Source organism: Rhinatrema bivittatum, chromosome 14 (assembly GCF_901001135.1).
Source record: "Rhinatrema bivittatum chromosome 14, aRhiBiv1.1, whole genome shotgun sequence".
Taxonomy (NCBI): Eukaryota; Metazoa; Chordata; class Amphibia; order Gymnophiona; family Rhinatrematidae; genus Rhinatrema; species Rhinatrema bivittatum.
In genome coordinates, this window is record NC_042628.1 from 1315122 (window position 1) to 1328702 (window position 13581).

The 13581-nt window shown below is 42.3% G+C and overlaps 1 protein-coding gene across 5 annotated transcripts in view; it reads right to left on the reverse strand.

The window, feature by feature from the left end:
- Window positions 1-13581, reverse strand: part of TNRC6A (trinucleotide repeat containing adaptor 6A) — a 163525-nt gene that overhangs the window by 119035 nt on the left and 30909 nt on the right. The window lies entirely within an intron of this gene.

A 13581-nucleotide genomic window follows, 5' to 3' on the forward strand; every position in this document is an offset into this window, starting at 1 on the left:
AGGTCTTCCTGCAATTTATCACAATCTGCTTGTGATTTAACTACTCTGCACAATTTTGTGTCATCTGCAAATTTGATTATCTCACTCGTATTTCTTTCCAGATCATTTATAAATATATTGAACAGTAAGGGTCCCAATACAGATCCCTGAGGCACTCCACTGTCCACTCCCTTCCACTGAGAAAATTGCCCATTTAATCCTACTCTCTGTTTCCTGTCTTTTAGCCAGTTTGCAATCCACGAAAGGACATCGCCACCTATCCCATGACTTTTTACTTTTCCTAGAAGCCTCTCATGAGGAACTTTGTCAAACGCCTTCTGAAAATCCAAGTATACTACATCTACCGGTTCACCTTTATCCACATGTTTATTAACTCCTTCAAAAAAGTGAAGCAGATTTGTGAGGCAAGACTTGCCCTGGGTAAAGCCATGCTGACTTTGTTCCATTAAACCATGTCTTTCTATATGTTCTGTGATTTTGATGTTTAGAACACTTTCCACTATTTTTCCTGGCACTGAAGTCAGGCTAACCGGTCTGTAGTTTCCCGGATCGCCCCTGGAGCCCTTTTTAAATATTGGGGTTACATTTGCTATCCTCCAGTCTTCAGGTACAATGGATGATTTTAATGATAAGTTACAAATTTTTACTAATAGGTCTGAAATTTCATTTTTTAGTTCCTTCAGAACTCTGGGGTGTATACCATCTGGTCCAGGTGATTTACTACTCTTCAGTTTGTCAATCAGGCCTACCACATCTTCTAGGTTCACCGTGATTTGATTCAGTCCATCTGAATCATTACCCATGAAAACCTTCTCCATTACGGGTACCTCCCCAACATCCTCTTCAGTAAACACCGAAGCAAAGAAATCATTTAATCTTTCCGCGATGGTCTTATCTTCTCTAAGTGCCCCTTTAACCCCTCGATCATCTAACGGTCCAACTGACTCCCTCACAGGCTTTCTGCTTCGGATATATTTAAAAAAGTTTTTACTGTGAGTTTTTGCCTCTACAGCCAACTTCTTTTCAAATTCTCTCTTAGCCTGTCTTATCAATGTCTTACATTTAACTTGCCAATGTTTATGCTTTATCCTATTTTCTTCTGTTGGATCCTTCTTCCAATTTTTGAATGAAGATCTTTTGGCTAAAATAGCTTCTTTCACCTCCCCTTTTAACCATGCCGGTAATCGTTTTGCCTTCTTTCCACCTTTCTTAATGTGTGGAATACATCTGGACTGCGCTTCTAGAATGGTATTTTTTAACAATGACCACGCCTCTTGGACATTTTTTACTTTTGTAGCTGCTCCTTTCAGTTTTTTTCTAACAATTTTTCTCATTTTATCAAAGTTTCCCTTTTGAAAGTTTAGCACGAGAGCCTTGGATTTGCACACTGTTCCTTTTCCAGTCATTAAATCAAATTTGATCATATTATGATCACTATTGCCAAGCGGCCCCACCACCGTTACCTCTCTCACCAAGTCCTGTGCTCCACTGAGAATTAGATCTAAAATTGCTCCCTCTCTCGTCGGTTCCTGAACCAATTGCTCCATAAAGCTATCATTTATTCCATCCAGGAACGTTATCTCTCTAGCGTGACCCGATGATACATTTACCCAGTCTATATTGGGGTAATTGAAGTCTCCCATTATTACTGCACTACCAATTTGGTTAGCTTCCCTAATTTTTCTTAGCATTTCACTGTCCATCTCACCATCTTGACCAGGTGGACGGTAGTATACCCGTATCACTGTAGTCTTCCCTGATACACAAGGGATTTCTACCCATAAAGATTCAATTTTGTATTTAGTCTCATGCAGGATGTTTATCCTGTTGGACTCTATGCCATCCCGGACATAAAGCGCCACACCTCCTCCCGACTGCTCCTCTCTGTCATTGCGATATAATTTGTACCCCGGTATAGCACTGTTCCATTGGTTATCCTCTTTCCACCATGTCTCTGAGATGCCAATTAAGTCTATGTCATCATTTACTGCTATACATTCTAATTCTCCCATCTTACTTCTTAGACTTCTGGCATTAGCATACAAACATTTCAAAGTTTGTTTTTTGTTTGTATTTTTATTCTGCTTTTTAATTGATAGGGATAAGTTAGAATTTTTTAGCTCAGGTGAGTTTTTAGTTACAGGCACTTGGACTACTTTTCTAATTATTGGAACCTCACTGTCGGGATGCCCTAATTCTAATGCATCATTAGAATCCTTTAAAGATACATCTCTCCGAACCATGCGCTGCTGAGCGACTGTCGGCTTTCCCCTTTGTTCTAGTTTAAAAGCTGCTCTATCTCCTTTTTAAAGGTTAGCGCCAGCAGTCTGGTTCCACCCTGGTTAAGGTGGAGCCCATCCCTTCGGAAGAGACTCCCCCTTCCCCAAAAGGTTCCCCAGTTCCTAACAAAACTGAATCCCTCTTCCTTGCACCATCGTCTCATCCACGCATTGAGACTCCGGAGCTCTGCCTGCCTCTGGTGACCTGCGCGTGGAACAGGGAGCATTTCAGAGAATGCTACCCTGGAGGTTCTGGATTTAATCTTTCTACCTAAGAGCCTAAATTTGGCTTCCAGAACCTCCCTCCCACATTTTCCTATGTCGTTGGTGCCCACGTGTACCACGACAGCCGGCTCCTCCCCAGCACTGTCTAAAATCCTATCTAGGTGACGCGTGAGGTCCGCCACCTTCGCACCAGGTAGGCATGTTACCAGGCGATCCTCACGCCCACCCGCCACCCAGCTATCTACATTCCTAATAATCGAATCACCAACTATGACGGCCGACCTAACCCTTCCCTCCTGGGCAGTAGGCCTTGGGGAGATATCCTCAGTGCGAAAGGACAATGCATCACCTAGAGAGCAGGTCCTTGCTACAGGATCCTTTCCTGCTACACCTGGTTGGTGCTCTCCCATTATGAGACCTTCTTCCTCCAAGGCAGCACCAGTAATGTAACTTATGTTCTTAGTTAGCATATGCATCTATTTTCTTTATGTCATGTAATATTTTTGGCAATAGAAAATTATGCACCAAAATTAACACACACCACAGACAGAAACTCCAGTATTCTACAGCACTTTGTTTAAAAAAAAACAAAAAAAAAACAAACCTTAAAACCCCCACCCATGCAAGTTCATGAAAAAGAAAAAGTCTCTGAAGCATCACATACAATAAGCTTCTAACCAGAATACACCAACTTCTGCATTTTAGAGACACAATGAACATGGAAAATGAGGACCAGGAGAATTAATAAAGCACATCACAAGTATGTATCAAACTCTGAGGGTACAAATGACTGCAAGACCAGGTAACTAACAGACATATGCTTCTGTTCAAATTAATTTCCCATGTATTTACACCCATGAGGCTCTCAATACTGCTCTCTCGCACCGATGGTCGTTATCCTGTATTTGTTTATACTGTGCCTCTCACCAATGTAAATTTATGCTGCATTTATGTCTATGTATTATATGTACTATATGCATTATGTATCTATTGTTATAATTTACTGTAAAACACTCAATTCTCTTTTGGAAAAGTAAGATATAAATAAGTCATTTAAAATTAAAACAAAACAAAATGTAATAAATCTGCAGCCGCTGCCACTAGCAAAATATAAATACTGAAACTCCTGAGTCTTCCCCTATCCCACTTCCTACATCCCATCTTACCCTGTTTGAGGGGCCTAGATATCCAAATGGGGCAGCAATGTTATCCACTCATTCCTGGCCCATCAGGTCGGTATTTAAAAATGTTATCTATAGGCCCTGAAGCCGAGGCCATTTTGTTGTATGGAAGTACAGCCACCTCCATACAACAAATAAATGAAACAAAATAAAAAGTTTGAATGTGCACTCCTAAGTAACTAATATCAACTAGATCAAGAAAACAAGCTTCCGTTTTAGGATAAGAGATTTATACACTGAGTTTTGTTAAGCACACAAGAAAGGGATATCAGTGCTCTGCAAAGTAAAAAAAAAAACACTTAACTATGAGCAGAATCCCATTATGGCATAGGACGGCACCCATTCACAGTTCATTGTCAAACATACTTTAGTAATTTTACTTATATTTTCCTGAGACAAAATTATGTAAAATATATTTACTTTCCAATGAAAAACAGAAAACAAGACAAGGAAGTATATCATTTTCCAAAGACTAGTTCAAAAATAAAGTATCTTTTTCCTGGTCTGGCCCTTGTTACAGGCTCAAATAGAAGTGCGGCCCTTGCAAAGACATTGGCCTTTGGACTTGGCTGTGGATAAGAAAGGAGAGAGCGCAGCCGCTAACCTGTAACAGGAGTTCTCCTAGGACAACAGGATGTTAGTCCTTGCATGTGGGTGACACCATCTGATGGAGGCCGGCATGGAAAACTTTGACCAGCATGCTACTATCCACACGTCCACACGAGGTCCTCCTTCAGTCTCGTAACATAGGAAAAAATACGAGCAAAAAATAAAACAGCAAACTGGAGGGAGAACCCAACTCCATGGGGAGGCGGGTGGAATTCCTGAGGATTAGCATCCTGCTGCCCTAGTAGAAAAAGGATTGGATAAGTTCTTGGAGGAGAAGTCCATTACCTGCTATTAAGTTCACTTAAGAGAATAGCCACTGCCATTAGCAATGGTTACATGGAATAGACTTAGTTTTTGGGTACTTGCCAGGTTCTTATGGCCTGGATTGGCCACTGTTGGAAACAGGATGCTGGGCTTGATGGACCCTTGGTCTGACCCAGTATGGCACGTTCTTATGTTAACACCTGTTACAGGAAAGCAACTGCACTTTCTCCTAGGACAAGCAAGATGGTGGTCCTCAGATGTGGGTGAATACCAAGCTCTAGACTGTCCCTGTTAACAGACAAGACCAAAAGCAACCGAACAAGGTGCCAACGGTTACAACAACTGCAGTGCTGATGGCTGGCAGGGGAGTGTCTGGTTCCCACCAGAGGCACGAGGCAGGAAGAGTTGGGTTCAGGACTGGAACAGACTGCGCAGGACAGCTTGACCAAAGGCACTGTCCTGATGCCCATCCTTGTCCAAGCAGTAGAGAGCCGCAAACATGTAAAGAGAACTCCAGGTTGCGGCTCAGCAAATCTACATAAGAACATAAGAAATTGGCATGCTGGGTCAGACCAAAGGTCCATCAAGTCCAGCATCCTGTTTCCAACAGAGGCCAATACAGGCCACAAGAACCTGGCAAGTACCCAAAAACTAAGTATATCCCACGCTACTCATTCAATTAATAGCAGTGGCTATTTTCTAAGTCAACTTGATTAATAGCAGTTAATGGACTTCTCTTCCAAGAATTTATCTAAACCTTTTTTGAACCCAGCTACACTAATGCACTAACCACATCCTCTGGCAACAAATTCCAGAGTTTAATTGTGCATTGAGTGAAAAAGAATTTTCTTTGATTAGTCTTAAATGTGCTACATGCTAACTTCATGGCGTGCCCCCTAGTCCTTCTATTATCCAAAATAGTAAATAACCGATTCACATCTACTCGTTCAAGACCTCTCATGATTTTAAAGACCTCTATCATATCCCCCCCTCTGCCGTCTCTTCTCCAAGCTGAACAGGCCTAACCTCTTCAGCCTTTCCTCATAGAGGAGCTGTTCCATCCCCTTTATCATTTTGGTTGCCCTTCTCTGTACCTTCTCCATCGCAACTATATCTTTTTTGAGATGCGGCGACCAGAATCGTACACAGTATTCAAGGTGCGGTCTCACCATGGAGCGATACAGAGGCATTATGACATTTTCCGTTTTATTCACCATTCCCTTTCTAATAATTCCCAACATTCTGTTTGCTTTTTTGACTGCTGCAGCACACTGAACCAACGATTTTAAGTATTATCCACTATGATGCCTAGACCTTTTTCCTGGGTGGCAATTCCTAATATGGAACCTAACATCGTGTAACTACAGCAAGGGTTATTTTTCCCTATATGCAACACCTTGCACTTATCCACATTAAATTTCATCTGCCATTTGGATGCCCAATCTTCCAGTCTTGCAAGGTCCTCCTGTAATGTATCACAATCCGCTTGTGATTTAACTACTCTGAATAATTTTGTATAGTCCACAAATTTGATAACCTCACTCATCGTATTTCTTTCCAGATCATTTATAAATATATTGAAAAGTAAGGGTCCCAATACAGATCCCTGAGGCACTCCACTGCCCACTCCCTTCCACTGAGAAAATTGTCCATTTACTCCTACTCTCTGTTTCCTGTCTTTTAGCCAGTTTGTAATCCACGAAAGGACATCGCCACCTATCCCATGACTTTTTACTTTTCCTAGAAGCCTCTCATGAGGAACTTTATCAAACACCACCTCAGGAGAATCCCAATCCTGATTTACTAACTTCTTCACCTTTTTGGGCACTGGAAAGGCCCTAGGAGGGCCACGCAGTCCATCTACAACCAGGTACACCTCTTCATTATCTGACTTCTCTTGGGCAACCTTAATTTCTAACTCCTCCAGGACCTGTGGAATAAGGGGCTGCAACTCCTTCCTGAACAATCGAGCAATCCTCGGGTCATCTCCTTCCGCCACCAGCACATCACCTGGATCATGGGCGTCCTTTTCTGCATCCAGATTGGCATCAGGATCAGCATCCGGATCCGCCTGTGGACCACCATCCACAGGACCGTTATTCCCTGAATCATCCGCTGGATCCTCCTGAACTGCAGCACACCTCAGACCCAGACATTGGAGTCGTCCTCATCCTGAACTGCAGCACACCTCAGACCCAGACATCTGAGCAAGTCCCCAAACCACAAACCTCCAGAGCCCCCCAACTGGGACCATCTTCGCTCTCTTAGAGGGGTGCCGCAGCTGCTGGTCCAGGGCCCGCTTTCTCCTTGCCCCCCTTCCTTGGCAAATAGGCCTTGTGAAGGATACGAACAAAATCCGCTGAGAAATGTTCTATCTCCACAAAATCCTCGGCCTATATGCTGGCATCAGACTCTCCCCACACCATTCCTGATTCTCTGCTGCAGCTTGGACCATCAGAGACAGGGGCAGAGGGAGTTCCTAGGCCCTCTGGAAGCCACCTACTTCCTACAGTGCATCTCAGTCAAGTTAGCCGCATCTCTGATCCCCCCAGGGACCTCTGCAGCAGGCCTTCCAACCTGCTAACTCTCCTTCTGCTGTCTGCCTCGGTGGAAGTTCCCTCTGCCGCCGCCCCTCCGGCCACAGTCCTAACACATCGCAGCTGAATTAAGTGATCCATGCTGCGAGCCTTACACCATATGCAGGATTCCCCACAGAAAGAAGTCTGTGCCATTTTCCCTGCACACATGGCTCGATCGCAGTGCCATGTAGTTAATCAGGCACACTGAGATGCACGATCACAGGAGTCCTGCTGCCAGTGCGATCCACCCTCCTCAAACTGCTCCAGCCCTGGGGCTGACGAGAGCCTGACACTCACTTCCCATGGTGCTATCAGCTCCCGCTGATGCCTCACACCGCCTGTCAGGCCTTGCAGGCTGAAAGCCTAGATTTTTTTTTAAACAAATTAAAAGCACAGCTCCCTTTCAGGACAAAACCCTCAATAAAGAGGCATACATCACTGAATCTGGACGAAGGCACTAGGGTGGAGACCATGGAAGGAGAGTGGGTGCCAGACCCCTGGCTATCAATCTCTCGGGATGTTGCAGGCAGAGACCAGTCATGGATTACCAACTCCCACCCCCCCCCGCTCACCTGGCTCTTCTTAAGGGAGAGCCCATGCCGTAATAAGACACGTGCAAAAAATGGGCACTTTTCCTAACGCTTGCACATCCACATCCTCTATGTGCCTAATATAATATTCAAATGAGAAAGAAAGTAGAGAGGCATACAAAAAGGGCATTATATTAAGCTTAGAGAGGATGTGGATGTGCATATTACATAGGGCACACAGTCATCTAAATTGTGTATTCCTAACAAAAATGCATCATTAACATGAAAATACGGAAATCTGCAATGCATGTTGTTTATCAAACAAAGTAATCGCCCACAATTTTTTTTTTAGCTAATCATCATGCTCCACTCCACTTACTCCCTATATATACATTTTTTTTTCCTAACCTCAAACAACAATCTAATACTAATCTCTCTAAACAACCCTACCTTTCAAGGGGCACATTTATCGCAGCACAGAGAACTATGTTTATGTTTCTCAGGAGCCCTTGATTGCGAGTAAACTTTACCTCCAGAGCTGGAGTTAATTTTCTGACTCAAAACAATGGGCATTGGGCGCACTTTCCTGCACTGGGCGGTAATAGCTAACACCTTCATTTCCATGGAATTATATGTGATGGGCACTGTCCAGTATGCAATGGTTAGGCCGTGCTACCCAAAACGCAGGCCCAATCAGGAGTAAAACCGTGCGCTAGACTGGACATACCTTATTGCATCAGCCTGTATGAATGCCAACCAAGTGAAAAGTAATGTATGTTCTACTTGCTAACTTGATAGCTCCTTTCCATATCAAACAATGCAAACAAATGTTCAACATTTCAACCTGCTCTTTAAAACGTACCAGCAGTGCACCTCATACCTTCCACCTTTCAAAGCCAGAACAAGCAATACAGAGCAGACTGGCAAGCACACTACCTGCTTTGTTTCACCTTCCTTTGGAGAGACAACTCAGAACTAAAATAACCTATTAAATGAACAGTTTAAGACTGTATTAAAATTTAAGCAGCAGCAGATTCCGATCTTGGGATTCTTCTTGGTTTCCACTGTTTTCTCCACATCTTTCCAAAGCCTTTGCGTTTTGTGTGCAAGGATTTTACTCTGTTGACAGGCAGTATTAATCATCATAAAGCAATCCACAAACTTTGAGCATAAAATAGACAATACAAACCTTCAGAAACTTCAGAAAGGGAGTGGGGGGAGATTAAGATTACGCAAAGAGAATGAAAAAAAAAAAAAAGATGTTTCCAACTCCTGTTGCTTTCCCCACTCTGCAGATTTCAGTAGAAAATGGAGAAGCACGGTGTCATTTTACCGCTTCAGCAGCGCTTGCCAATTCCACTGATTTAACCTCCCCCACCAAAACATGGCAGCCACTCAAATAACTGATGCAGATGGTGGAAGAGGGTAACCGGAGCAGAATCAACTTACAAATTAAAGTCACGTAAAGATAGCAGCTTCACCCTCTCATTTAAAGGTTGCCAATTCACAAGACATGCACCCAAGAACTGACAGTGCTGGAATTCTAAGGGCAAAAGGAGGAAATCTGCCTTTCAGAAATACACAGAGCAAACTGCAGTACTAGAAATTTCCTTCTGGGAAAAAAAATGGCCTGAGCTAAAAGCTCAGCTAGCTGATCTGGAAAATATCTCAAATATTTGCCAACGAGTTAACACTTGCAAGTCCTGAGACAGATGCACTCATGTACCTTTAATGGCAGCTACACATATAGCAAAATTATTGTGGGACAGCATCTCAGACTATTTGAACTTTTAGTCAATGGGAGAATGTTCTAAAGGTTTGGAACTGAAGATATTGCTCTTGTTTCAATGACTAAACTTTAATTATTTTTTTAAATATTTACGAAGAAACAATCAGCTGCACTGAATGAGGATCACTACAGAATTATTTATACATTAAATGTTCTTACTATTTAATAAATCATTTTAAAAATGATTGTTTATTATTTAAAAATAAGTATAGAAGTACCCGGCTCAAGATACTTGAAAAGCACACAAACAAAATTATCACAAATGTATATGATAAAAAAGAAGGAAAAAGACTTCAGATGCCAAGTTTCCAGCCACAGGGCTTTCAAAATGGATTTAAAAAATGCACCATCACCAGTCAAAAAACCTTCTTGAAATAGTGTCTTTATTTTTATTATTTTTCCTGTGTTCCTAATATTCCTTTTAATTTTGAAAAAAAACCCCAAAAAAACCCAAGATGAATTAATTTAACTTGTAGTCAGGATAACATTTGCAGGAATTCTTTAAGAGTTAGTCACATTACTCCAAATTAAAAAAATGGCATGAACCATCCATTGCTCCTACCATGTGACAGGGGCCAACCAATGGCATCGGTAGCCCCTGTCTCATGGTAAGGGCAAAGGGCTACCGGCGCCATTTTGATTACTGGCAGCCGAATGCTCGAGAGGGGGAGATCGCTCCCAGGACCCCTGCTGGACCACCAGGGACTTTTGGCAAGTCTTGGGGGGGGGGGTCAGGAGGGTGGGGGGGTTGTAGTTAATAAAAATTATTTTTTTATATTCGCTCCATAAGACGCACAGACATTTCCCCCCCCCCCCCCACACACTTTTGGGGGGAAAAAAGTGCATCTTATGGAGCGAAAAATATGGTAAATCCATGGCTCTAGCACTAAACAAAAGGGAAACTTTGATAAAATGGGAAAAATAGTTAATTAAAAAAAAAAGAAAATTGCAGCTACAAAAGGTTCAGTGTGCAACATATGTGGATGCTGTTAAAAATACCATCCTAGAAGCACAGTCCAGATGTATCCCACACATTAACAAAGGTGGAAGGAAGGTCAAACGATTACCGGCATGGTTAAAAGGGGAGGTGAAAGAAGCTATTTTAGCCAAAAGATCTTCATTCAAAAACTGGAAGAAGGATCCATCAGAAGAAAATAGGATAAAGCATAAGCACTGGCAAGTTAAATGTAAGACATTGATAAGGCAGGCTAAGAGAATTTGAAAAGAAGTTGGCCGTAGAGGCAAAAACTAATAAAAACTTTTAAAAATGTATCTGAAGCAGAAAGCCTGTGAGTCAGCTGGACTGTTAGATGATCGAGGAGCACTTAGGGAAGATAAGACCATCGTGGAAAGACTAAAAAAATTCTTTGCTTTGGTGTTTACTGAAGAGGATGTTGGGGAGATACCCATTCCGGAGACTGTTTTTAAGGGTGACTATTCAGATGAACTGAACCAAATCACGGTGAACCTGGAAGATGTGGTAGGCCTGATTGACAAACAGAGGAGTAGTAAAGCACTTGGACCAGATGGTATACACCCCAGAGTTCTGAAAGAACTAAAATACAACATTTCAGACCTATTTCAATTAATCTTTAAAATCATCCATTGTACCTGAAGACTAGAAAATGGCCAATGTAATCCCAATATTTAAAAAAGGAACCAGGAGTGAGCCCGACTTCAGTGCTGGGAAAAATAATGGAAACTGTTATAAGGAATAAAATCACAAAACATTTAGATAGACATGGTTAAATGGGACACAGCCAGCATGGATTTATCCAAGGGGAGTCTTGCCTCACAAATCTCCTACATTTATTTATTTATTTAAAGGATTTATATACCGGAAGTTCCTGTATAATATACATATCACCCCGGTTTACAAGGAACAAGCACTATCGCTTCATTTAGCAGTTTACATTGAACAGATTAATCAAGTTAACAAATTAGTACATATTGCTAAACAGTTAATAAATATGCGAGTTAGTAAATAAATAAATGGTTATATGATTATCAACATGATTATATGTATATATGATTATATATAAATAAGTAACATGATTATATGATTAAGTACAATTCAATAATGATCTCTTCGGGAAGTTATATGCTAGGGGCTGGGGAAAGAACGAATTAATGTGAAAATGTCTTTCGTCCTGCTCTTAACTCTAAGGGAATGCTTTTTGAAGGGGTGAATAAACATGTGAACAAAGGTGAACCAGTAGATGTGGTGTATTTGGATTTTTAGAAGGTGTTTGACAAAGTCCCTCATGAGCGGCTTCTAAGAAAACTAAAAAGTCATGGGATAGGAGGTGATGTCCTTTTGTGGATTGCAACTGGTTAAACAGAGTAGGATTAAATGGTCTGTTTTCTGAGTGGAAAAAGGTAAACAGCGGAGTGCCTCAGGGATCTGTACATAGACTGGTACTTTTTAATATATTTATAAATGATCTGGAAAGGGGACCAACGAGTGAGGTGATCAAATTTGCAGATGACACAAAATTATGCGGAGTAGTTAAATCCCAGTGGATTGTGATAAATTGCAGGCCTTGTGAAACTGGAGTAATGGGCTTCCAAATGGCAGATGAAATTTAATGTGGACAAGTGCAAGGTGTTGCATACAGGGAAAAATAACCCTTGCTGTAGTTACACAATGTTAGGTTCCATATTAGAAGCTACCACCCAGGAAAAAGATCTAGGCATCATAGTGGATAATGCATTGAAATCATTGGCTCAGTGGGCTGTGGTGGTCAAAAAAGCAAACAATATTAGGAATTATTAGGAAGAGAATGGCAAAACGGTGGATGTCATAATGCCTCAGTATCTCTCCAAGGTGAGACCGCACCTTGAATACTGTGTGCAATTCTGGTTGCCATATCTCAAAAAAGATATGGTTGCTTTGGAGAAAGTGCAAAGAAGGGGCATGGAACGGCTCCCCTATGAGGAAAGGCTAAAGAAGTTAGGGCTGTTCAGTTTGGAGAACAGAAGGCTGGGGGGGGGGGGGGATATGATAGTGATCTACAAAATCATGAAAGGACTTAAACAGGTTAATGTAAATCTGTTATTTACTCTCAGATAACAGGAGAAGTCCATTACCTGCTATTAATTAAGTTGACTTAGAAAATAGCCACTGCTATTACTAGCAAGGGTAACAAGAAATAGACTTAGTTTTTGGGTACTTGCCAGGTTCTTATGACCTGGATTGGCCACTGTTGGAAACAGGATGCTGGGCTTGATGGACCCTTGGTCTGACCTAGTATGGCAGGTTCTTAGGACTAGGGTGTACTCCATGAAGTTCTACTGAATTTTTTCCAACAGAAAAGGTTTGTTGTTGACCATGGATCATTAAAACCTTTCAAGTATCTGAAAGTCTGAAACCAAAATGGGATTCTTCCTCAGCTTTGACATAGTATCCAAACTAGGAACACCCAGCTGTTTCAAGGTCTGGGAAATCAGGACCGGCAGTTCATCTCTATGAAAGAACCACAAAATGGTTCGAGATAGTTACAGCCCTGGCAGAATTTCCTCATCTTCCAGGGAATCAAGATCAACTTCAACATCAGTGCCATCCAGATTCCTGTCGGGAACACCTGCAGGGAGCTGAGGCAAGCCCTGGCGCTTAGGTACAGGACTGGAAGAGGGAAGGGGGAAGCAGAGGAATGCACCTGAAGAAAGGAAAGCCTTGAAAAAAATTCCATCCAAGAAAAAGCAGCCGGGTCCAGACCAAGCCCAGAAGGAACTGGAGCTGGTCACACAGAGGAGCCAGTCAAGGGAGAACCAAGATCTGGCATCCCCCCCCCAGTCAAGGCCATGACCAACCCATCATCAGAATGGGAAGAGCCAGACTTAGCAAACTCCGAGGACAACAACTCTCCCTTAGTGCCTGAGCAGCACTGACAGTCAGATCAGGCTGAGAAGCCCTAATATGACAGGCAACACAAACAAGACGACGCTTAGGCTTCTTGCTTACTGGCGTCATCGCTGTGATAAACATGCAACAGAACGGCTCATGCTCAAAAATGAAATGCTTGCTCTGTCTCCATTTGCTGGCAGGGGCGCATAAATCCACTGGTCCTGAGTCCATCTGTCTACATGCTAGGAAAACCATTAATAGCCAGGTAGATTTGGGAA